The 25,477-nt window shown below is 48.9% G+C and overlaps 1 protein-coding gene across 1 annotated transcript in view; it reads left to right on the top strand.

Annotated features, from left to right (window-relative positions):
* AK8 (adenylate kinase 8) overlaps positions 1 to 25,477 on the top strand; it is a 229,179-nt gene that overhangs the window by 138,079 nt on the left and 65,623 nt on the right. The gene's annotated exons all lie outside the window — the stretch shown is intronic.

The raw sequence follows: 25,477 nt of genomic DNA, 5'->3' as shown, positions 1-25,477 counted from the left end.
TGTGGGGCAACTGGGGTCCTCAATTCTTGACTGGAGTTTTGCCTAGAAGGCAGCTTTAACTTCAGCTGACTGGAGACTGCCAACCTGAAACTTCCTCCGAGGGATACCTCCTCTCCTAAGTGTGGGTTTAAAGTGAAGACGGAGATTGCAGCGTGCAAGACGATGATCCGTATGACATTCTGCACTGGGCATTACTCGGGTGTGTAAGACATCTCGAAGGTCTCTCTGGCGCACCAGAATGTAGTCGATAAGGTGCCAGTGCTTGGACCGTGGGTGCATCCAGGTTGTCTTCAGACTGTTCTTCTGCTGGAAGATAGTGTTGGTGATGGTGAGCTGGTGCTCCATGCAGAATTCTAGCAGGAGGCGCCCGTTGTCATTGCAGTTGCCAATGCCGGGTTTGCCAAGTACTCCTTTCCAGGCTTCCGAGTCTTTACCTACTCTGGCATTGAAGTCGCCAAGGATGATCACCTTGTCCTCTGTAGGGGTCTTCCGTACGAGGTTGCGTAGATCAGCATAGAACTTGTTCTTTTCTGCAGGATCTGCTTGAAGGGTTGGGGCATACACACTGAAGAGTGTTGCATGCTGCTTGTTTTGAAGTGGGAGGAGCATGGACATGATGCGATCTGAGTGTCCTGTTGGCAGGTTTTCGAGTTTGGAGGCAATGGAGTTCCTGACCATGAAGCCAACGCCAGAAAGGCGGCTCTCAGCCTTTGACTTACCTGACCAGTAGAGGGTATAGCCAGCACCGTGTTCTTGAAGACTACCTTCCTCAGGGAAACGGACCTCACTGAGAGCTGCTATGTCGATATTCAACCTGAGAAGTTCGTGGGCAACTAGAGCAGAGCGTCGTTCAGGGCGACCACTGTCTACTGTGTCAAGCATGGTTCTGATGTTCCAACACGCAAGCTTTAGTCTTTGCACATTTTGTGAGGCAGGTGCATGCCTTTTCTTTGTTGTTATTTTTTGACCGCAAGTAAGGATGCCCGTTGACCGCGGCTAGCCAACTGGGGGGGAGGAGACGAGCTTTGTTTAGGCCACCTTTTCTAGGCCCCTCTCCGTGTGGAGCAAGCAGCGCTTGGTCGTTCAGGGTGCTGCCAAAAAATGCTTTCGTCTCCGGTTAGCATCAGGCAACCAATACCCTGAACCGCCTACATGCAGGATCGGGACTGCGGCTACCAGTGGCACCTTCCACCTGCCGTTTCGCCCCTAGCCCATCGCTGCAGGACTTGATGTGTTGTGGGTTGTGTACGTGGGTATGCCCTTCAGGCCTGCGCAGAGGAATTTTTTAGGTGAAGCGCAGTGTGCACGGTACTGGCTCCACCCTTTCACCTGGGGGTCATCTGCCATGGCCCAGTAAGCCGGGACGCCGGCAGCGAGTCCTCCAGGTGGTAGGTGTTACATTAACGAGCTCTATCTGCCCGGGTTTGATGTTAGAGTTTTCCTTCTCTTAGGCTGGCGAGGTTGGTGGGCCCAGCCTGCCCATCCGGTTATACCGCCGGACAATTCGGTCGCACCATGACGTAGCAAACTCTGTGAAAAACGGGGGGGACCAGCGAGAAGGTGTTGCTACGGATGCAGTAATGCAGGAGAGGCCATTGCAGTGACCATCTGCCAGGCATAGCCAGACTGTGACCACGCGGCGTTCACTACACCGGGAGAGGAGAGGCTATGTATTGCGCATACACTTTCCCTGGGGGGGTAGGATACCCAGAGGGAGCCCACAGCCCCCCACACCCCCCCGGGAGAGAAACATATGAACATATGAAACTGCCTTCTACTGAATCAGACCCTCTTTGGTCCATCAAAGTCAGTATTGTCTACTCAGACTGGCAGCGGCTCTGCAGGGTCTCCAGCTGAGGTTTTTCATACCTACTTGTCTGGACCCTTTTTAGTTGGAGATGCCGGGGATTGAACCTGGGACCTCCTGCTTACCAAGCAGATGCTCTACCACTGAGCCACCATCCCTCCCCATAGATATACAGATAAATAGATAGATATACAGATATCTACATAGATATGAACATATGAAGCTGCCTTCTACTGAATCAGACCCTCGGTCCATCAAAGTCAGTATTATCTACTCAGACTGGCAACGGCTCTCCAGGGTCTCCAGCTGAGGTTTTTCACACCTATTTGCCTGGACCCTTTTTAGTTGGAGATGCCGGGGATTGAACCTGGGACCTTCTGCTGACCAAGCAGATGCTCTACCACTGAGCCACAAGTAGGAGAAAAGCAGGAAGAGACCAGCATCTGTGATGATTAGAAGCAGGTTCTGTGAAGGTTACAATTTGTCTCTGTCTGAAAAGGCCGTGGACTTCTTCTGTGTTTATTTTATTTCTTTGAAACATTTTCATGCCGCCTTTCCACTTGGTCGGGCTCCCTGAGGCCTCCCTGGGAAGCCACCCTCCTCCCTGAGAATCCAAGACTCTTCTGTCATGAAAGCCAAAGAGTTGAAGTGGACTTTGGGAGTGGGAGAGCTAGAGAAGGCCGTCAGCAGAGAAGGCGCGGTTCCTCCTCTTCAACCTCGTGTGTGCCTCTTGGTTCATACCTCCTTGCTGATTTCCAGGGCTGCTGTTTGAGACTGCTCTTTTGCAAGCGCCCTCACCTGGATGATACAGGCTGCCCCAATCTCAGAAGCTATGGGGAAAAAAGAAATAACTGTGCAAAAACTTACCACTAACAAAAAAACCTGTGTCTCCTACCACTAAGAAGAAGAAGACGACTGCAGATTTATGCCCTGCCCTTCTCTCTGAATCAGAGACTCAGAGTGGCTTACAATCTCCTTTATCATCTTCCCCCAAAACAGAAACCCTGTGAGGTGGGTGGGACTGAGACAGCTCTCCCAGAAGCTGCCCTTTTAAGGACAACTCTTACCATCTCCTTTATCTTCTTCCCCCACAGCAGACACCCTGTGAGGTGGGTGGGGCTGAGAGGGCTCTCACAGCAGCTACCCTTTCAAGGACAACTCCTGCGAGAGGTACGGCTGACCCAAGGCCATTCCAGCAGCTGCAAGTGGAGGAGTGGGGAATCAAGCCCAGTTCTCCCAGATAAGAGTCCACACACTGAACCACTACACCAAACTGGCTAACTGGTTTTAGCATTATACCAAATATTTGTGCAAATCATATGGTGGAACACTTATTCTCTGTGTGCTTTTGTGTGTTAAGATTTTTATTCGTCTTATAGTATTTTGTATTTCCAATATAGAATAATTTGTACTTTATTTATTGATTAGATTTGTAACCCATCCTCCCCTATTAAGGTTTTTGCACATTTTTTCCATTGTTCTCTCTGTGCATTCCTTGCTTTGACATGGTTGTATTTTGGAACGTGTCTGCTTGGGCAATCTTGGAAGCTAAGCAGGGTCAGCCCTGGTTAATACTTTTACAGGAGACCAATGTTCCCTCTAAGCAATGGAGTCTCATGAGCAACAAATTTTGCTTTTTGAGCTGCTGCATAAATTAGTTTGCTCTAGAGCCATCTTTCCTGAGCTGAGACAAAAATGTGCGAGCCAGAGGCTAAAAAACTGTGAGCTAGCTCACACTGACTCAGTTTAGAGGGAGCACTGCAGGAGACCCCTAGGGGTGTGCAAAAAAAAAAAATCGGCATTACACAGATTTGGAAGTATACGGGGGAAAAAAATTCGGAATCCCCGTATACCGCTGACTACCGCATTCGGAATAGCCGCATATACGGTAGATGCGCGGCTATTTCCGAATATACGGTCCTATTATACCCTATGGGCCATTGAAATCAATGGCAAATAGGGTATATTTGAAGCCGCCTGGAGGGGAGGGGGTTTGAGGGAGAGCCCCCAAATTTGCAGGGGACCTGCAGGGGACTCTCCCCTCCAACCCCCCCAAGTCCCAAAAAGATAGGGCCAGGGGATCCCATTCCTCTTTGGGTGCCCCTATTCCATCATTATACCCTATGGGCCATTGACATCAATGGCAACATAGGGCATAATTAGAGGCTACTGGGTTGGCTGCAGCAAACCCAGATGCCAGCTCTCCAGCCCTGCCCCAAACAACACGGGGAGAGCTGGCCAACCACAACAAGCCTGCTGGTTCTGGGTCTCTCACCCAGGTGCCAGCTTCCCTGCCACAGAACACACAATCTACAGATGCCAGCTTTCCAGCCCTGCCCCAAACAACACGGGGAGAGCTGGCCAACCACAACAAGCCTGCTGGTTCTGGGTCTCTCACCCAGGTGCCAGCTTCCCTGCCACAGAACACACAATCTACTCTATAAAAACAAGAGAGTGACCCAGCCCACACAGCCCACACACACCCTCGCCAACCCCCACACCAACCAGAGGTAATTTAAAAAAAACAAAACCAAACCAGCAGAATCACAAAAAGCCAAGTGTTAAAAAAGTGGCCTTTTCACCAACAAGAAAGCTCAGGCCAAATCAGTCAACAACAACACCCCCACCCCTAAAAACAGAACCAGGGAACCTGAAGATAAAAGTAACAGCAGCAGCACAACACAGCAGCAACAAATCAAACACTGAATACTTTTAAAACAGTAAAAAACCTCAACTTTTAACAATACAGGAACTTTGCCAACCCAACCCCCGCCCCCCCAAAAAAAACCCCTTCACCCTAACCCCAAGAAATCCAAGCCACCCAAATCAGGAGAAGTAAAAGGACACTGCACTTTTAAAAGTCCTCTCACTAAATTAAGATATGGGCAAATTAGCAAAAAACCCCACCCCAGGCCCCCACCCCCAGCAGAACCTAACCCCAACCCCAAATAGGCTACCCACCCAGTACTCACCCACCCAAATCTGGGCAAGTAAAGGGACTCTAGTCCTTTTACCAACAAAAACTAAAACAAGAACCCCCAAACTGTCTTACCTTGTCTTCTCTACTCCAGGGAAGTCTGGTAAGGCTGAGTGAGAGAGCAGCAGGCAGCAGCTGAAGCCAAGGGCCAGCCAGCAGCAGCACAATCTCTCTCACATCACCAACCCACATACACCAACACAGCAATGGAGGAGTCCAGCCAGGAGGACTCTTTAAAAAGGTTCTCTGGCCCTACAGAGAGCAATTTCAAAAAATAGCACTGTTCTCTGATTGGCCAGGCAACAGTGCTTACTTGGATACCCAAGTAAGCAAAAGATCAAAATAACAACAATGTAGCTGATGGCTGGGCCATCAGCTACACAACAGCCCTGCAAAGCATGCATTTGCAATGCATTTTGCAAATGCATGCTTTGGATTGGCTGCTGGGGCTCCTCTTCCCCCTCCCCCCCCTCCCTGATCCCAGGGAGGCTATGGGAGAGGCAGGAAGAGGCCACTAAAGGCAGGAAAGTAGGCAAGCAGCTCCACTGAGGCTGCAGAAGCTACTTTCCCGCCTTTTCCATTGACAGCCGTATACTTCCGAATAGCTATTCGGCAGTATACGGCGAGCCGTATTCGGCTGCCGCATAATAGGCGGCAATGGGAATCGGCTACGAATGGACACCCCTAGAGACCACCAAGAAAGTCCAGAGTTGCTGTGCCATGGCAGGAACGTAGCAGGAAGCAAGTCAGAAGGTCTGAGCCAGTCCCTGCAGGACCAAGGACAGCTCCCAGGCTAGCAGCGGACGTTCCATCAAAAGCACCTCTTAATGCAGGGGTGGCCAAACTTTCTTACCATAAGAGCCACATACAATAAACATCAGATGTTTGAGAGCCACAAGACATGAATGTCAGATGTTTGAGAGTGGGAGGAAGGGAGAAAGATGAGGGAGGAAGAGGTAGAAAGAAAGCAACTTTAAATGCATTCTCCAAGCCGCTGGTTTGGCTTGGAGAAGTGATCTAAAGACACAAATGCCTTCTCCATGCCGGCTGATGGAGCAGTGGGGGCTTCAAGAGCCACACAATATGTGCGAAAGAGCCACATGTGACTCCGAAGCCACAGTTTGGCCACCCCTGTCTTAATGCCTCTTGCCTTGGAAACTCTATGAGGTTGCAACTTTATGGTCCTTTCTACAACTGCATCTTAGCGCTTAGTGGCTCACCCATGCCCTGAAGTGGATCGCCCAGGCTGGCCCGAACTCGTCAGATCGCAGAATCTAAGCAGGGTTGGCCCCTGTTAGGACTTGGATGGGAGACCACCAAGGAAGTCCAGGGTTCCTCTGCAGAGGCAAGCAATGACAAACCACCTCTGAGCGTCTCTTGCCGTGCAAACCCCACAGGGGCACCGTGAGTTGGCCGTGACTTGATAGTACTTGCCACCTCGACCGCCATTTGGCAAACCTTTGCGGCCTCCTGAGCTTTTGACTCCTTCCACTGGAATGCTGAACTGCGCTTTGGGTTCTGTGCCATCTTCTACTTGCTGTCCTGGCTTGACTGAAGACAAGACCAAGCGAAGTTAGCCTAAAGGCTTTTGCTTTTATGAAATTGACATAGGCTTAAACACGTATTGTTTGCTGGAGATACACTTTGCCAGAGCATTCAGCTCTGTAGAATGACAGGTGCCTTAATGACCACCCCTGAAGATCTACAAATATGATGCTGTGGCATGTGAGATCTATGGCAAAATTGACCACTTGTCACCTCCTAGCCCAGGAGTGGCCAAGCTGTGGCTCGGGAGCCACATGCAGCTCTTTCACACATATTGTGTGGCTCTCAACACCCCTGTCACCTGCTGGCTAGCTTGGAGAAGGCATTTGTCTCTTCAATCACTTTGCCAAACCAAGCAAGTCAGTAGCTTGGAGAATGCATTTAAAGTTACAGTTGCTTTCTTTCCACCTCTCCCTCTCCCATCTTGTTTGGTGTAGCCAGTTTGGTGTAGTGGTGAAGTGTGCAGACTCTTATCTGGGAGAACCGGGTTTGATTCCCCACTCCTCCGCTTGCAGCTGCTGGAATGGCCTTGGGTCAGCCATAACTCTGGCAGAGGTTGTCCTTGAAAAGGCAGCTGCTGTGAGAGCCCTCTCCAGCCCCACCCACCTCACAGGGTGTCTGTTGTGGGGGTAAAGGAAGGTAAAGGAGATTGTGAGCCACTCTGAGACTCTTCAGAGTGGAGGGCGGGATATAAATCCAATATCTTCATCTACCCCACAAAGTGTCTGTTGTGGGGGAGGAAGATAAAGGAGATTGTGAGCCACTGAGACTCTGAGTGGAGGGCGGGATATAAATCCAATATCTTCATCTACCTCACAGGGTGTCTGTTGTGGGGGAGGAAGGTAAAGGAGATTGTGAGCCCCTCTGAGACTCTTCGGAGTGGAGGGCGGGATATAAATCCAATATCATCATCTTCTTCTATCTAGTTTCCTTCCTTCCTGCTCTCAAACTCTGATGGTCATGTCTTGCAGCTCTCAATCAACTGACATTTATTCTATGTGGCTCTTACATTAAGCAAATTTAGCCACCCCTGCATTAGCCTATGACCACCCAGTTGTATTGCTGCTGGATATGGAACTCAGGTATAGTGGTGCCAGGGCTTTTTTTGTAGCAGGAATTCCTTTGCATATAGGACCACACACCCCTGATGTAGCCAATCCTCCAAGAGCTTACAGTAGGCCTTGTAAGAAGAGCCCTGTAAGCTCTTGGAGGATTGGCTACATCAGAGGTTTGTGGCCCAATAGGCAAAGGGAGTTCCTGCTACAAAAAAAAAAAAAAAAAGCCCTGAGTGGTGGCATCACAACCTTTGGGGCTGGGGGGGCACTTGAGGTAAAAATTCCAAAAGTGGAATCCTATGTGCTTTTGTGGACGCAAGCAACCGATTGTCCCTGGGATCTGACCTGTTTCAGACAGCCCAAGAGAAGAAGAATTGCAAATTTATACCCTGCCCTTCTCCCTGAATCAGAGTCTCAGAGTGGCTTACAATCTCCTATATCTTCTCCCCCCACAGCAGACACCCTGTGAGGTGGGTGGGGCTGAGAGAACTCTCGCAGCAGCTGCCCTTTCAAGGACAATTCCTACGAGAGCTATGGCAGACCCAAGGCCATTCCAGCAGTTGCAAGTGGAGGAGTGGGGAATCAAACCCGGCTTCCACAGATAAGAGTCCTTGCACCTAAGAAGACTGTAGATTTATACCCCGCCCTTCTCTCTAAATCAGAGCCTCAGAGCGGCTTCCAATCTCCTATATCTTCTCCCCCCACAACAGACACCCTGTGAGGTGGGTGGGGCTGAGGGAGCTTTCGCAGCAGCTGCCCTTTCAAGGACAACTCCTACGAGAGCTATGGCTGACCCAAGGCCATTCCAGCAGCAGCAAGTGGAGGAGTGGGGAATCAAACCCGGCTCCCCCAGATAAGAGTCTGCACACTGAACCACTACACCAAACTGAGCCCAAACTGTCATGGATAAGATCTGCAGGGATCTGACCATGGGGGGTGGGGTTGGGGTGAGCAACTGGTAGCAAGAAGCAAGGCAGAAGGTCTGAGCCAGTCTTTGCATGACCTAGGACAGCTCCCAGGGTAGCAGCAGACGTCGTTCCACCAAAAGTCAAAGCCTAGTTCTTGGCTAGCCTTCTCTCACTGTATTGTCCAGGGACTGTAACCAATAATAATAATAATAAGCATCACTGCCAAATCCACTTCCTAGCATGTTTTTTTTAGAAAGGAAATGCCAAAAGAACCTGAACTCCCACAGACTTCATGGTCAGCAGGAAGAAAAACCGAGGGGTTCCCTGGAGGACTCAAATAATATTAAACCAATTTGACCTTTGTGGAATAATGAGGTATTCTGCTCTCCCGCTTTGCCGAATTTAGGGATGACAGACTGAGCCAGGGAAAGTAGCCCTTGGCGGTAGCTGAGACTCAGGGCACGATGTTAACTGTCAAACCGTGAGATCAACCCTCAGGCATCTGAATTAATGGTGAAAGGCTTTAGACCTAACGGGGGAAGGTGTGTGGGGGGGTGGAATTGAATCTCCAAGAGGCGGGAAAAGGCTAAATGGACAGCCCTATCAAAAGGGCTTCGACTTTTCAGTAGCCAAGATCCGTGAGTTCCCCTCAGCCTCCCGTCCTGAGAACGATGCTGCAAGATTCGTGGATATCAAGGATTTATAGCAGCGGGTCAATAGATGTCAGAAGCCTCTTCAACGTGCGTGCGTGTTTTTTAACAGCAGAGATACGGGGTGGAAAAGCTTCAAACGGGAGAGATGTTAAGCTCGAAGCATGTGAATTTGGGGAGTTTTTCACATCAGCATTCGCGGTGGATCTTGGGTTTAGAACACCGAGAGGGTTTTTTGTGTTTAGTTTTTCTTCTTTTCGAAACGAGGGCCAGGGAGGGAGGAGAACGACGTCGAATCCCTGGAAGAGTTTTAAGCACAGCCGGCGGAGCTGAATGAAAGTTTTCAGATGTCTCCGTTATCATCAGCACGTCCTTGGCAGGGCTGGGAGTTTTCTGCAGTCACCCCAGAATGGGGAGGCATTGATGAAAGGGGCAGAATTCAGCACCTCTGTGCTTTTTTTAAAAAAAATTAAAATCCGATTTTGAAGGCAGTGCTTGGAAGAAGAAGAAGAAGATGATGATGATATTGGATTTATATCCCGCCCTCCACTCCGAAGAGTCTCAGAGCGGCTCACAATCTCCTTTCCCTTCCTCCCCCACAACAGACACCCTGTGAGGTAGATGAAGATATTGGATTTATATCCCGCCCTCCACTCCGAAGAGTCTCAGAGCGGCTCACAATCTCCTTTCCCTTCCTCCCCCACAACAGACACCCTGTGAGGTAGATGAAAACATTGGATTTATATCCCACCCTCCACTCCAAAGAGTCTCAGAGCGGCTCACAATCTCCTTTCCCTTCCTCCCCCACAACAGACACCCTGTGAGGTAGATGAAAACATTGGATTTATATCCCACCCTCCACTCCAAAGAGTCTCAGAGCGGCTCACAATCTCCTTTCCCTTCCTCCCCCACAACAGACACCCTGTGAGGTAGATGAAGATATTGGATTTATATCCCGCCCTCCACTCTGAAGAGCCTCAGAGCGGCTCACAATCTCCTTTCCCTTCCTCCCCCACAACAGACACCCTGTGAGGTGGGTGGGGCTGGAGAGGGCTCTCACAGCAGCTGCCCTATCAAGGACAACCTCTGCCAGAGCTATGGCTGACCCAAGGCCATTCCAGCAGGTGCAAGTGGAGGAGTGGGGAATCAAACCCGGTTCTCCCAGATAAGAGTCCGCACACTTCACCACTACACCAAACACCATCGATCCCACAAGGAAGGATCAGGGTGGTGCCTCCAGTGCATTCTGGGAAGTCACAGTGGGGCAGAGTTTGAGTACCCTGCATAGCTCTTTCCCCCTTCCTGTGAGTAGCAGTGGAAAAAAAACTGAATAAGGAGGTAAACAATAATAGATCTGATTTGGATATCCCAGGCTAGCCTGATCTCGTGAGATCCCAGAAGCTAAGCAGGCTCAGCGCTGAAGAGTACTTGGATGGGAGACCCCCAAGGAAGTCCAGGGTCACTATGCAGAGGCAGGAAATAGCGAACTGCCTCTGCTTTGAACAACACTCTTGCCCTGAAAAACCTATGAGATGGCCATGAGTTGGCCGCAACTAGCACACGTATAGCTCTTTAGAGTGTTGTTCAAAGCAGGGGTGGGATTCTAGCTGGAGCTTCTTTGCATAGAGGAGGGTGTGGAATTGTTTTCTGTGGCCCCGGAAGGTAGGACCAGAACCAATGGGTTGAAATTAAATCAAAAGAGTTTCCGGCTCAACATCAGGAAGAAGTTCTTGACCGTTAGAGCGGTTCCTCAGTGGAACAGGCTTCCTCGGGAGGTGGTGGGCTCTGCTTCCTTGGAGGTTTTTAAACAGAGGCTAGATGGCCATCTGACAGCGATGAAGATCCTGAGAATTTAGGGGGAGGCGTTTGTGAGCTTCCTGCATTGGGCAGGGGGTTGGACTAGATGACCCTAGAGGTCCCTTCCAACTCTATGATTCTATATTAGGCCACATACTCCCAATGTAGCCAATCCTCCAGGAGCTTAAAGGTAAAGGTAGTCCCCTGTGCAAGCACCAGTCATTTCTGACTCTGGGGTGATGTTGCATCATGATATTTTCACAGCAGACTTTTTTACAGGGTTGTTTGCCATTGCCTTCTCCAGTCATCTACGCTTCCCCCCCAGCAAGCTAGGGACTCGTTTTAGCTTACAAGGCTCTTTTTTGTAAGCTCTTGGAGGATTGGCTGCATCAGGGGTGTGTGGCCTAATATGCAAAGGAGCTCCTTTGCCATTGCCTTCTCCAGTCATCTACACTCCCCCCCCAGCAAGCTGAGGACTAATTTTAGCTTACAAGGCTCTTTTTTTTTTGTAAGCTCTTGGAGGATTGGCTGCATCAGGGGTGTGTGGCCTAATATGCAAAGGAGCTCCTGCTAGAATTCCACCCCTGGTTCATTGTATTTCACGCATATTACCCTAGTCATTCCTACAGCAACCTTGGAAGATAGAATGGCGTCTTCATTCCAGTATAGCAAATAGGCATGAGAGGGCTGTGCTAGAGTTGCCAGGTCGGTGTTGGAAAATACCTGGAGACTGGGAGCTTGGGGAGGGGAGAGGCCTCCACGTGGCACAATGCCCGAGAGTCCACCCTTCCAAGCAGCCATTTGCTTCAGGGGAGCTGGTCTCTGCCAGCTGGAGATCAGTTGTAAATGTGGGAGATCTCCAGACTCCCCCTGGAGGCTGATAGCCTGGAGAAAACCGTGTAAGGAATAATTATAACACTCAGTTACTAACAGAATTTCCAATTATGCACTTCAATTCAATGTCGTAATTGAATCTGGTAACAATTTTACAATCGATCCCACAATTAACAAAGATACAGCAAAGAACAAACTGATCTATGCATAGTAATTCACTGAATAATTTACAAAAACCAATTGCTCCAAGATACGAGAACAGAGTCCACGAAGTCGAAGAGCAAAGCTCTTTAGGTGTGCGAGAACGTGCTGGTCAATTTCTTTCACAGTCAATGTTAATTTTCAAAGCAGTAGTTGAATCGTGACACACTTCCGGTAATTTTGCGTGTTTCGGACACCCTTCGTCTGACACAGCTTTCTTATACCTGGAACATGCGTGTTCGTCAGGTCAGTTTCCCCAAGGCATTAGCGGTTCTTCTGGAGGATGGCAACCCTAGGCTGCAGCCAAGAGATGGGAGCAACTTTGGGAGTTTGTGGCAGAGGCACGGCTTTGACCCATTCAGCCTTGTGGCCCCGGGACTGACGTTCGCTCCCAGGCTCCCAGGCTCTCTGGTTTACAGAGAGCGTAGAAGAGGTTGCCACAGATCTTGGGCTACCCTCCCCCCCCCGCCCAATCTGGAAAGACAAAACATGATGTGCCCCATTTCTCCCTCTCCCCCTCCTCGGGCCTCCTATTTTCAAGGCTGATCGAAGCACGACTGGATGCGGGTGTACAGCCAATGCAACTGCTGCGACGGCCCCTGTTTGCCGAGGACTCTCTCTCTTTTCTGGCGCGTGTCTCTCCGCTCAGTCCTTGTCCTTAACTAGTGTCCTTTTTGACAGGATGCCTTGTTACAGGACAATGGCATTCTTTCCCTGGTATATCCATAACCCAAAGAACCTCTTGGCTTTGAAATCAAAGGAGGACGGGGCTCTTTGCATTGTAAATGAATGCAGCATGCAGCAGTATGGGCAAGGGCCTTCAAGACTGGAATGGAGCGAAGCTCGCCAAGGGCTCCTTGGTCCCTCTTATTTTTGCTCCTATTTTTATTGCTGAAATGTGGGTGGCGGGGGTGCGGGAGATGCCATAACAGCGCGGAAAAAACCAGCAGTTGGGCTGACATTTCAGTCCTTGAATCAGATTCGATATTCTGGGGTAATAATATATTCCAGTGCAGAAGTTGGTGTTCCCTGGTAGCATGCCTAAGACAAGGGAACAAGAGAAAGAAGAAGGAATGGGAAGAGAGATTCAAACCAAGGGTGTCATTTAGGGAAGGCAGGGAGGCGGCTATCCCTTGGGTATTTTCAAGATTACCTGTGATTAATCTTTAGGAGCCTCTGTCTCTCATTTCCAATGTTCCCTCTAAGCCAGGGGTGTCAAACATGCAGTTCAGGGGCCTAATCAGGCTCCTGGAGGGCTCCTATCAGGCCCCCAAGCAACTGGCTGTCATCTGCTTCCTTCTCCCTCTCTCTTGCTTCCTTCTGCATTACAGCTTGCTTTGCCAGGCTTGCTCAATCGCACAGGAGTTACAGAGCAAAGCCTCTTTTCTCCATTGGCTGCTTGCTTTGCCAGGCTCTCTCAATTGCACAGCAGAGCTACTGAGCCAAGCCTCTCTTCCTTCTATTGGCTGAGGCTCCTCCACCCTTCAATCCCCTGGGGAAGGAAGGAAAGAGATGGAGCTTCCTTTGTCCAATTCCCTGGTCCCCATGGGAGAAATACAAAGAAAGCATCTTTAAGACCAATGAGCACTAATGTTTTAAGCACGTTTTATTATTTTTTTAAAATGTGTCTCTTTTATAAAATTTATATCTCTGCTACCAAATCTTAAATAGGTACACACCTGGCTCGGCCTGACATGGCCTGGCCCAACCCAACATGGCCCGGCCCAACAAGGTCTCATTTATGTCAGATCCGATCCACATAACATATGAGTTTGACACCCCTGCTCTAAGCTGCAGAGCAAAAACTCTGCTTTGTGAGCTCCTGGCATTCAAGTTGTGAGCTCCTGCATCAATGATTGTGCTCTGGGGTCCTCCTTCCTGAGCGAAGACAAAAATGTGTGAGCTGGAGGCTCAAAATCTGTGAGGTGGCTCACACTAACTCAGAGGGAACGCTGGTTATTACGCGATGAAACAACAAATGGTGTGAACTTGCAGAAAAAACTGCCCGTTTTGAATTGATCCAAGAAGGAGCCTTTGGGTTGGATGCAGGCTAAATTTTTGACAAATGGAAGGCATGGAAGTTCCTGCTTCCTTCTCTCTCTCCTGTCGTAACCCAAGCTTCTTTCTGATGTGCTGCTCCTGAAGAACAGGGGACCCTCCAGATGAGCATGGGGGGCAAATCAGGGGTCTGCAGAAGAAAGGGGAAAGGGGCAGAAATGAGCAGTAGCAAACAAATCTAGGCAGGTCGCCGTGTTGGTCTGAAGCAGCAGAAGAAAGTTCACATCCCATGGCATCTTTAGGACCAGGGGTGGCCAAACTTGCTTAGCGTAAGAGCCACATAGAATAAATGTCAGGTGTTTGAGAGCTGCAAGACGTGAATGTCAGATGTTTGAGAGCCGGGAGGGAGGGAGGGTAGGCAAATAGATGGGAGGATGGAGGAGGAGGGAGAGAGAGGTGGAAAGAATGCAACTCGAACTTCAAATGCCTTCTCCAAGCCAGCCAACGGGGTGGTGGGGGCATTGAAAGCCGCCCAATACATGTGAAAGAGCCACATGTGGCTCCCGAGACACAGTTTGGCCACCCTGTTTAAGACCAACGAAGCTCAAGTCTGGGTATCAGCTTCCATGCGCATGCACACTTTTTCGTGCTTCTTGTTCTTAGCGTCATCTGCCTCACTCCCTCCCCAAGGCAATTGAAGCCCTCTTGATAAACCTGCACTGATTTAAACTGAAATCAGCTCAAAAGTCCCATCTTGGTGCTGCCTCGGCTCTCTCTCCCTTTGTCCTTCTGACTACGCATTTTGCAGCACACGGCTGCTTCAACTGATGTCAGTTGCTCTCTGGGAGCTTGGCAAGCGGGCCAAGTTTGGCGAAAGAAGGGGGATAATGGCCACAGACACCCGGTTAGCTGGCTTGTAGAGCCAAGAGCAATTTGGCAGCGACGCGCTGTTAGATAAACAGCATCCTTCAGCAGTGGGCAGTTGGCAATTATTTCTGTCCTTTTCAGTTTTGGCTGCTCATCGCGGAACCTCCAGAGTTCCTTTCAAGAATGGATTTATTGGGAGGAGAGTTAATCGCTCAGCCTGAAGGGAGGGAAGGATAACGGTAGTGGAAAGTTGCTGTCAGATGGCATCCGACTTACAGCGACCCCTACGGGGTTTCCATGGCAGGGGACAAGCAGAAGTGGTTTGCCATTGCCTCCCTCTTCGTTGCAAACCTGGTCTTCCTTGGTGGTTTCCTGTTAGTACAGATGGGCCTTTTCCAGGATGCATTTTGATGCCCTCCCTTCTAATGTATTGCAAGGAAGGTTTCTTCGCTGGCCTATCCACCAAAGATGCTGTATTTGCTCTGAAAAGGAAGCTGAAACTGTCACTCACATTCTTTTGCATTGTGAGCTCTATTCCAGAGGCAGACATCAGTTAATATTTCCGTTGCTCTCTAAATTTAAACCTCTAGATAATTGTCTGAAATTTACAGATGTCGTGCTACTGAAATACTTATTGGAAGATACTAAGAAGTCTGTGACCGTTTTCGCACACAGCTTACCTCGCGGCCACAATCCTGTTCCCTCCACAGCATCTGTCGGATTTCCCACCATCTGCACCGAAGTTACAGGAAGTGCCGCAGCTTTTGCGTAGCAAACGTAAACCGCTAAAACCCAGTTTACGTTTGCTACGCAAAAGCCACGGCACTTCCTGTAACTTGGCCCAGATGGTGGGAAATCCGACCGGACGCTGTGGAGGGAACAGGTTGTGACTGCGAGGTAAGCTGTGTGCGAAAACGGTCTGTGACTCAGGCAGTAGCAAAATATTGGTTTTTAGCCATAAACAAGAGGACGTTTTTAACAAAGTAGAGATTGTTAATAATGCCATTTTTACGTTGTCGGAAATAAAAGTAAAGTTAATTATGCCATTTTAATGTTGTCAGAAATGATGGTCTGTGACTATGGGATTTTGTAGATCGTTATGGCTGGTCAATTGACCGTAATAAATTGGAATTGGTGGTTTCAGGGCTTTTTTTTTTTGCAGAAATAACCCAGTAGGAACTCATTTGCATATTAGGCCACACCCCCTGCTCATCACCATTGTTTTGTGCGGGGCTTTTGCGTAGAAAAGGCCCAGCAGGGACTTATTTGCATATTAGGCCACACACCCCTGGCACCAAGCCAGCCAGCCGGAACTGTGTTCCAGCTAAAAAAAAAAGCCCTGGGTGGTTTCCCATCCAAGTGGTATCCAGGGCTGGTCCTGCTTTTCTTTGAAATGGTTGGGTGCAGCTAACTAGCTTGGGATTGGCTGGTGTGGGGAAGCACTGCGGTTGTGGGCCTGTTCCCAGATGCACCAGCAAGTGCCTTCAGGGCAATAGAGAGACTCTTTCGGTTGCTGATGGGGAAGGCCCTCTCAATTGGTTTCGTGGCCCAGCTGCTTGGAACACAGACGAGCCACAGTCAGTTCCACTTGCTTCTGGTGGAGAGGCAGGCGGGAGACCTTTCTTTGGAAGCCTGTGTTATCTATGAGATTGTGCAGGTAGCCAGCAAGTGCACAGCAGGCAGCATTAGAGCCTCCAGATTCAGATCTGTCCCAAACGGCAGCACTGCTGGAAGCCAAATGCTCTTTTTTCCAGCCACACCCCAGATCCTCCATCCAGTTGTCCTTTCCGAACGATTTCTGCCCTCTTCATTCAGGCCAGTGGGTGTGACACCCTGCGACCTTCCATGGTAGCATCGGGATTTAACCCTGGGTCTCCCAGACTCTAGTCTGACACTCTGCCTGACTTGTACACTACAGATAGCTTCTCCAAGGGCTTTTTTGTAGCAGGAACTCATTTGCATATTAGGCCACACACCCCTGATGTAGCCAATCCTCCAAGAGCTTACAGGGCTCTTCTTACAGAGCCTACTGTTAGCTCTTGGAGGATTGGCTACATCAGGGGGCATGGCCTAATATGCAAAGGAATTCCTGTTACAAAAAACGCCCTGGCTTCTCCTACTGTCCTTGAATGGCCAAGGACATCTCTGTTTTCTTTTGGATGAATTTCATATCTTTGCCAGTTTGGTGTAGTGATGAAGTGCGCGGGCTCTTATCTGGGAGAACCAGGGTTGATTCCCCACCCCTCCACTTGTAGCTGCTGGAATGGCCTTGGGTCAGCCATAGCTCTCATAGGAGTTGTCCTTGAAAGGGCAGCTGCTGGAAGAGCTCTCTCAGCCTACCTCACAGGGTGTCTGTTGTGGGGGAGGAGGGGAGGGGAGGGAGATTGTGAGCCATTCTGAGACTCTGAGATTCAGGGTATAGGGCAGGGTATAAATCCAGTATCTTCTTCTTCTCCTATGTTGTTTAAGATTTGTTTATTGAAACCTTTATGCCCAGCCTGTCCCCCCAACTAAGGTTCCTCTAAGTGGGGCTTGCAGATCCCCTGGAATAACAGCTATCTCCGGACAGCAGAGATCAGTTCTCCTGGAGAAAAGGGCTGCTGTGGAGGGTGGACTCCATGGCAATTATGCTGAAGCCCTTCCCCTCCCCAAACCATGCCCTCTTCAAGCTCCAGCTCTGAAATCTCCAGGAATTTCCCAACCCAGAGCTGGTGACCCTAGCTCAGATGAGACTGTAGCGGGAAAGAAGATGGACAGAAATCTTGCGGGATCAGACACACGATTCAGATGAAGAAGAAGAAAATTGCAGATCAACTTACAATCTCCTTCCCCTTCCCCTCCCCACAATAGACAACCCTGTGAGGTGAGTGGGACTGAGAGGGCTCTCACAGCAGCTGCCCTTTCAAGGACAACTCCTGCCAGAGCTATAGCTGACCCAAGGCCATTCCAGCAGCTGCAAGTGGAGGAGTGGGGAATCAAACCCGGTTCTCCCAGATAAGAGTCCGTGCACTTAACCGCTGCACCAAACTGGCTCAAACGGGGGGGTGTAGGGCTTGCCCCACTTTCTAGCTTTCTCACGCAGTCAGAGCCAAATCTGGGGTAGTTTTCGGGACCAAAAGCACAGAGCAGCCCCATTTATAGGAAAGTAGTGGTTTTTTCCCCATCAGATAAATGGATCAAAAGGAAAATCTTCTGGTAAATGCAAAGTGCAGACTTTGAAGCCTCCCTTGCAACTGTTGGTAAGAATTCTGGCTTCAGGGCATTGAGAAGAACGCAAGAACATAAGAGAAAGCCATGTTGGATCAGGCCAGTGGCCCATCCAGACCAACACTCTGTGTCACATGATTACCGAAAAAGCCAGGTGCCATCAGGAGGTCCACCAGTGGGGCCAGGACACTAGAAGCCCTCCCACTGTTGCCCCCCTAAGCACCAAGAATACAGAGCATCACTGCCCCAGACAGAGTCTCATCAATAGTTCCTGTAGCTATTGCAACTGATGGACCATATGTTTATCCAATCCCCTCTTGAAGCCGTCTATGCTAAGAGACTGTATGCCTTAGTCCAGCTTTTGAGCAGAAGGGTCATAGGAGTCTTTCAGGTCCTTTGAAGCTGAGCAAATAACAATGGTCAGCATCAGGACTTTTTTTTGTAGCAGAAACTCCTTTGCATATTAGACCACTCCCCGCTGACGCAGCCAATCCTCCAAGAGCTTACAGAGCTTTAGTACAGGGCCTACTGTAAGCTCCAGGAAGACTGGCTACATCAAGGAGGTGTGGCCTAATATCAAATGAGTTCCTGCTACAAAAAAAGCTCTGGTCAGCATAATTGGGTTGGAAAACCAGCAGGGAAATGTTGGTGGGAAAGAGGGCAGAAGAGATGGAAAGAGGCAGCACAGTATGAGAGCCATCCGTTAGACGTGGTGTCAGAGCATATAAGAGGGTTGTACGAGAGAGACCCGGAGAAGGTATCGTAAACCCAAAATACACTTGAGCATTTCCGTGGATTTATTTGCCCGAAGGCATCTCATGGCAATTAAATTGCCCGCTTTATGAAGCCGAAGTCTGCCACAGCGAGTTCCAGACCAATTTTGAATGAATTGATTAAATATTTAACCCTGCTTCCTCTGCCCAATGTGGTTAAGGGCCAAAAGAGATCTTGTATCTCCACCAGTCTGTAAATGGTAAAGAGACATGCAGCTACAATTTGAATTGAATTGAAAGAGGGGAGGGGGGTGATTTGACCCTTCAACCCCAGTTCGTTTTCACTCATTGAAGCTGAACTCTGTGAGCTTTTATATTCATTTCAAGTAGAAGAGGACCGAGTTTTTAAAGAACACGTCTCTTCCCCCCACCCTTTAAATCGATAACAGTATAGACACCCCACCGAGCCCCGTGGCGCAGAGTGTTAAAACTGCAGTACTGCAGTCCTAAGCTCTGCTTACGACCTGAGTTCAATCCTCGGTGGAAGCTGGGTATTCAGGTAGCCAGCTTGAGGTTGACTCAGCCTTCCATCCTTCCGAGGTCAGTCAAATGAGTACCCAGCTTGCTGGGAGAAAAGCGTAGATGACTGGGGAAGGCAATGGCAAACAACCCCGTAAAAAAGTCTGCTGCGAAAACGTGAAAGCAACGTCGCCCCAGAGTCGGAAACGGCTGGTGCTTGCACAGGGGACCTTTCCCATAGAGACCCAATTTTAGTTTGTAAAGCACAGCAAAGGTTTAAAGCAGGGGTGTCGAACTTATTTGTTATGAGGGCCGAATCTGACATCAATGAGACCTTGTCAGGCCGGGCCGTGTGTGTCATAAAATGCAAATGCCAGGCAGCAGAGATATAAACTTTATAAAGATGAACACAGATGAACAAAGATTTTTAAAAAGCTTAAAATAAAACACGCTTAACACATTAGCACTTGTAGGTCTTAAAGATGCTTTCGTTGTATCTCTCCCGTGCAATCCAGGGAACTGGGCAAAGTCAGCTCCGGCTCTTTCCTTCCTTCCCCAGGGGACCAGGAGGGTGAGGAGCCTCAGCCAATAGAAGGAAGAGAGGCTTGGCTCAGTAGCTCTGCTCTGCAATTGAGAGTTCTGCAAGTTCTCAGTAGCTCTGCTCTGCAATTGAGAGTTCTCCCCACCTTCCTCCCTAAGGGAGGAGCCTCAGCCAATGGAGAAAACAGAGGGTTTGCTCTGTAGTTCCTGTGCTCTTGAGCAAGCCTGGCAAAGCAAGCTGTGATGAAGAAAGAAACAAGAGAGAGAGAGAGGGAGGGAGGGAGGGAGAAGGAAGCTCAGGGGCCTGATAGGAACCCTCCGGGGGCCTGATTTGACCCCCAGGCCGCATGTTTGACACCCCTGGTTTAAAGGGTTAAATCCCTTATCCCTTCCCTGTGTGGCCCTAATCCAAATTCATGCCATTTAAGTGAATAGACATGATGCAGTTGTGACCTTAGGAGAGTGGGACATCTGCTATGGCTCTGCTTCAGCCTCCCTCATCTTCAGTTAAAAGATAACAATGCTGACCGGGATTTAGAGTTGCCAACTCCAGGTTGGAAAAAGCCTGGAGATTTGGGGATGGAGCTCCTGGGGAGGACAAGGTTTGCCAGAATATACCTTATGATGCCCTAAAGTCCACCTTCCAAAGCGGCTAGTTTCTCCAGGGGATGTGACCTCTGTCGTCCGGACACCAGTTGTCATTCTGGGAGATCTCTCAGCCCCCACTTGGAGGCTGAGAACCCTCGCTGTATGCACATCCAGCTTCCTGCTCTGAAAGAGTAGCAGTTGCAACAGGTGGCACATAGACATAAGGAGGACTTTTCTCCCTTTCTGACAATACAAGAACTTGTGGACATTCAATGAAATTGCTGAGCAGTCAGGTTAGAACTGATAAAAAGAAGTAGTTCTTCACCCAAAGGGTGATTAACTCGTGGAATTCACTGCCACAGGAGGTGGTGGCGGCTACAAGCATAGACAGCTTCAAGAGGGGATGGGAGAAACTTATGGAGCAGAGGTCCATCAGTGGCTATTAGCCACAGGGTATTGATGGACCTCTCTGTTTGAGGCAGTGATGCTCTGTATTCTTGGTGCTTGGGGGAGCACAGTGGGAGGGCTTCTGGTGTCCTGGCTCCACTGATGGACCTCCTGATGTTACCTGGATTTTTTGGCCACAGAGTGTTGGACTGGATGGGCCATTGGCCTGATCCAACATGGTTTCTCTTATGTTCTTATAGATGGAACTCTCTGTCTGGGGCAAGTGATGATCTGTATTCCTGGTGCTTGGGGTGGGGGGTCAACAGTGGGAGGGCTTCTAGTATCCTGGCCCCAGTGATGGATCTCCTGATGGCACCTCAGTTTTTTTGGCCACTGTGTGACGTAGAGTGTTGGACTAGATGGGCCATTGGCCTGATCCAGCATGGCTTCTCTTATGTTCTCTTACGTATTCCCTCCCATCCCCTCCTTGCACAATTGGTGCCCAGACTTGCACACATTGCTGCAACATTGGCTGTGCGAGAGATGCACCTTTTTCTCCCCAGCCCTATCTGGTGCCATGGGATCTCAGAGTCAGAACCTGAGTTCAGTGGCACCAACTGAGCTGTTTGCCTCCAGAGAGAGCAGCTGCCCATTTCCGCTGTGCCACAATGCCCTCCTCAGGATGGCCAACTGGGGACGCATACTCTGCCAGGAGGGGGTGAATGAGAGCAGCTTGGTTCAGCTGACCGAAGGGTCCAAACAGACCTAACCTGCAGGTATAAAGCTGCTCCCTCTAGGCTGCTCCCTTTCAGTCTGAGCCAGTTCGGTGTAGTGGTTAAGTGTGTGGACTCTTACCTGGGAGAACCGGGTTTGATTCCCCACTCCTCCACTTGCACCTGTTGGAATGGCCTTGGGTCAGCCATAGCTCTGGCAGAGGTTGTCTTTGAAAGGGCAGCTGCTGTGAGAGCCCTCTCAGCCCCACCCACCTCTCAGGATATCTGTTGTGGAGGGAGAAGATATAGGAGATTGTAAGCCACTCTGAGTTCAGAGAGAAGAGCGGGGTATAAATCTGCAGTCTTCTTCTTTACCTCACGGATTCTGACTATCGTCCCCTCCAGCCTGATTTTAGCCATGTTTCATCCTAGCTTTGGACAGCTCCCATGGGTCAGAATCTGCCCTGGCACTGATTTTGATTCTGCGGTACTCTCCAGTCCTATTGCCCATCTCGGACCCATAGCACAACTTTGGGCTCTTCTCCCCTGTTCCTCCAGATGCCTGTCTCCACACCTGTCATGCTCTCCCCTCCCTTTTTGCCCAGCTTTTGGACTCTCCGGTTAAAAATATATATATATCGGACTTCTCTATGGAGACTAATTTCCTCCCAGCTCTGAGACAGAGGTTGAAACGCAGTTCAGATGAAAGGGAATTGATGGGTTGAAATTCATGTGCGTCATAATCCCCTTAAAGCACACGGACTGATGACTTCATCAGAAGGATTCTGAACTCAACTTTGCTTACTAGTCGCCCACTTGAGGCCTGGAGATTCTGGGCTGGCTTTCTAGTCTACCCAACCGGCAATTACGGGGACTATCCAATTTTCCTGACAACCTCAAGGAAGTCCCATGTGAATGAACGGGAGACGTACCGTACATAGCTACCTGCTCAGTTTTTCTTAATCACAGGCAAATGGGAAGGAATGCCGATTTCTTGGCTTTCTCTCCTCCTGCCATCCTGGCTTTTACAAAAGTCTGCTGTGCCGTTAACAACTTCAGCGTCTCCGTTCGAAGTCAGACGGCTCCTGTTCAAAGGCATCCGGTGTACAGCGTAATGCTCTCGAGTAAACCTACAAGCAAGGCTCCCCGTGTTGCGTCAAGAGGGCATCATACTAGCGCAGGTTGCCCGCTTGTGTTCATCTCACTGATTAATTGCAAACTATTGGATCGTTTTCCACAGGCACTCTCCATCAACTGGGAACCAGGGTGTTTTTTTAAAAATATAGATATATTTTTGAAGCAAAGAACGTCTCCAAAATGGTGGGCATCTGGTACCCACTGAGGAGTGCCTCTTTGCAGAGGGTGGCTTGGATCCTATGCCTGGCACCAGAGTCAGCTGTGACAAGGGGGGAAATAAATACATTGTAAGATTGGTTCTTGTTCAAGACTGTTGGCTCATTGGATCCACTGTGGAGCATTCTTCCTCTAGCACAGGGGTTGCCAAACTTGCTTACCGCAAGAGTCACATAGAATAAATGTCAGATGTTTGAGAGCCACAAGACATGAATGTCAGATGTTTGAGAGCCAGAGGGAGGGAGGGAGGGAGGAAGGACATAGGGGAGGGAGAGATGGAAAGAAAGCACCATCTTCTAAACTAGTGTTTCTCATTTGCAGGGCCGTGACCCGATACCGGGACACGAAAGCCTCACTACTGGGTCAGAAGAAAAGCCAAAGCTAGCCCCGCCCCGTCTTTGTGTTGTGCAGAGAGGAGCTGGGCTGTCTCTCCTTCCTTCTCCCCTGCTCCCAGGGTTTGAGAGAAAAGCTAGCATCCACTGGCACTTTAGACCCATTAAGTGTTCTTCATGGTGTGAGCTTTCATGTGCCTTGCAGTATGTTCTTTTGGAGAGATTTCCCCAGGAGGCCTGGGTGGCAAAGAAGGGTATGTGTGTTTTTTTTCGCCCAGAGGGGTGGGGAGTGGGCATCCCAGTAGCTATTTTTTTTACCAAACAACCCCTGGGCAGAATTTTTGCTGGCTGGGGTCATCTGATGGTGAGGGAGACTTTTTTTTTCTTTGCCCCTCCTTGCTTTCTTTCCCTGCAAGTGATGCTCTGTCTTTATTCTTGGTGCTGAGAGGGGGGGAAGCAACAGTGGGAGGGCTTCTAGTGCCCTGGCCCCACTGGTGGACATTCTGATGCTTTGGGGGCATTGTATGAGGGAATTTTGGACTGGATAGTCCACTGGCCTGATCCAACATGGCTCCTCTTATGTTTATGTTCTTTCTTTCCATGTCTTTCTTTTCTTTTCTTTTCCTTTCCTTCCATTTCATTCTTTCCCTTTCTCTTTCTTTCTTTCCTTCCATTTTTACTGGATGAAACTTTTCTGTTCATCATACTGTTGTTGCAGACATAGGAGCTCTGCCAATGAAAAGTTGGCACCCCCAGTTGTAGCCAAGTGGCCTTCTATGTGATTTCTGTGTGAGTGAGAGGTGTAGGGCAGAAAGAGATTATTGGAGATTACTGCGGTATATCTCAACAGCACTGGAAGAAATGGTACTATGAACCTGGTACCATTTTACTGGTCCTGCTTTTAACAGCTGTCTGACACCAAAATTAAACTCCTCCTGTAGATATTAAAACAGATGAAAGTATTTCACTGACTAAGTATCTGCACAACAGGTTGCTTTTAAAGGCATGGGAAACACAGCCAGTAAAAAGCTGCAAGCCCCTCATAAATATCCTTTTTGGGATAACTGCAGAAAAGCTTATATGACCTTCATATAACTCGAAATTAATTCATTAATTGCAGTACAATTCTCTGCTACCTTTCACAGCAATCTCCCCATGTTTCAACCAAAGAAAAGTATGAAAAATAGCTGTTGAAAGATTTTATTGAAACCAAGCAAGCTTGGTTGTAGCTTAAGTCAGGGTTCCAGTAGTAGCAGCTGAAGGAAGGGCCTACTAAATGTTTCAGCATATTTTGAGGTAGAGCAGCTGCCAGGGCCAAGTGTGGGTGGTACACAGTGCTGGCATTCCTGATGGCAATGGCAACAGCATTCCCAACTGCATACACTGGCCAGTGCTGTTGAGGAAGGGATACGTAGATGGTGCAGGCAATTGAACATGGGCATTAGGAGTGCTTGCAAGCTGGAGAAGAATACACAAATAGATAGATGCATGCAGGTGAGGGGGTGAAAAGAGAGGACCAGCCACTTTCCACCCCCATTTTGACTCAGCATGAGTTTCAGAGAGATTTTTCTGAAAATGAATTTACTTCTGAAGAAGAGGCAGGTTTGGGGGAGTGCCCTGGAAGTGACATCACAGAAAAAGGTGGAGTTTTGGTTCAGTGTGCCCCAGAAGTGATATCACTTGGTCCTTGACACCACAGGAAATGACATAATTCCTGTCTCCCAGCTCCACCCCAAAAGTCTCCTTGCTCTACCCCCAAATTTTAATGGACCACGAAGGAGAAGTGTAAAAATAACTGGGTCACTGGAAATAAAAGTTTGGGAAAACCTGTTCTAAACTATCCCTTATTATTTCCCTTATAACAGCAGCAAAAACGATAATAACCCAGAACTGGAAATTCTGCACGCTTTATCTTTGGACAGTTGGCTTCTTAAAATCTGGGATTTTGTCACGATGAAAAAAATCACAGCTGATATTGACATCACCAACCCTTTTAAAGCAGCTCAAAATTTCTGTGCTAAGTGGTACCCCTTACCGGACAAAATCGATGTTGATCTTACCTTTGTTTCCTTAACCACCCAACAGGCTGTACTTAGGAAATCTATTCTCTCTTGACTTTCCTCCTGAATTAGTTTTCTAGGTTATTTTGTTTATTTTATTGTATTGTATACTTTACTGATATTTTTCAGTTATATTGCACAGTTATTATTGCACAGTTATATACGTATATATTATATGTTGGTATAAATAAACTAAAAATTGTTTGTAAAAAAAATAAGGACGGAAAGAAGGAAGGAAAATAGATGGGGAGAGAGGGGTAGAAAGAAAGCAACTTTAAATGCATTCTCCAAGCCACTGACTGGCTTGGAGAAGTGATATAAAGAGAGAAATGCCTTCTCCAAGCTGGCCAACGAGGTGGTGGGTTTTCGAGAGCCACACAATCTGTGTGAAAGAGCCACACGTGGCTCCCGAGCCACAGTTTGGCC

The sequence above is a fragment of the Heteronotia binoei genome, chromosome 12 (assembly GCF_032191835.1).
Source record: "Heteronotia binoei isolate CCM8104 ecotype False Entrance Well chromosome 12, APGP_CSIRO_Hbin_v1, whole genome shotgun sequence".
NCBI lineage: Eukaryota > Metazoa > Chordata > Lepidosauria > Squamata > Gekkonidae > Heteronotia > Heteronotia binoei.
This window is presented reverse-complemented; position numbering and strand designations above follow the sequence as displayed.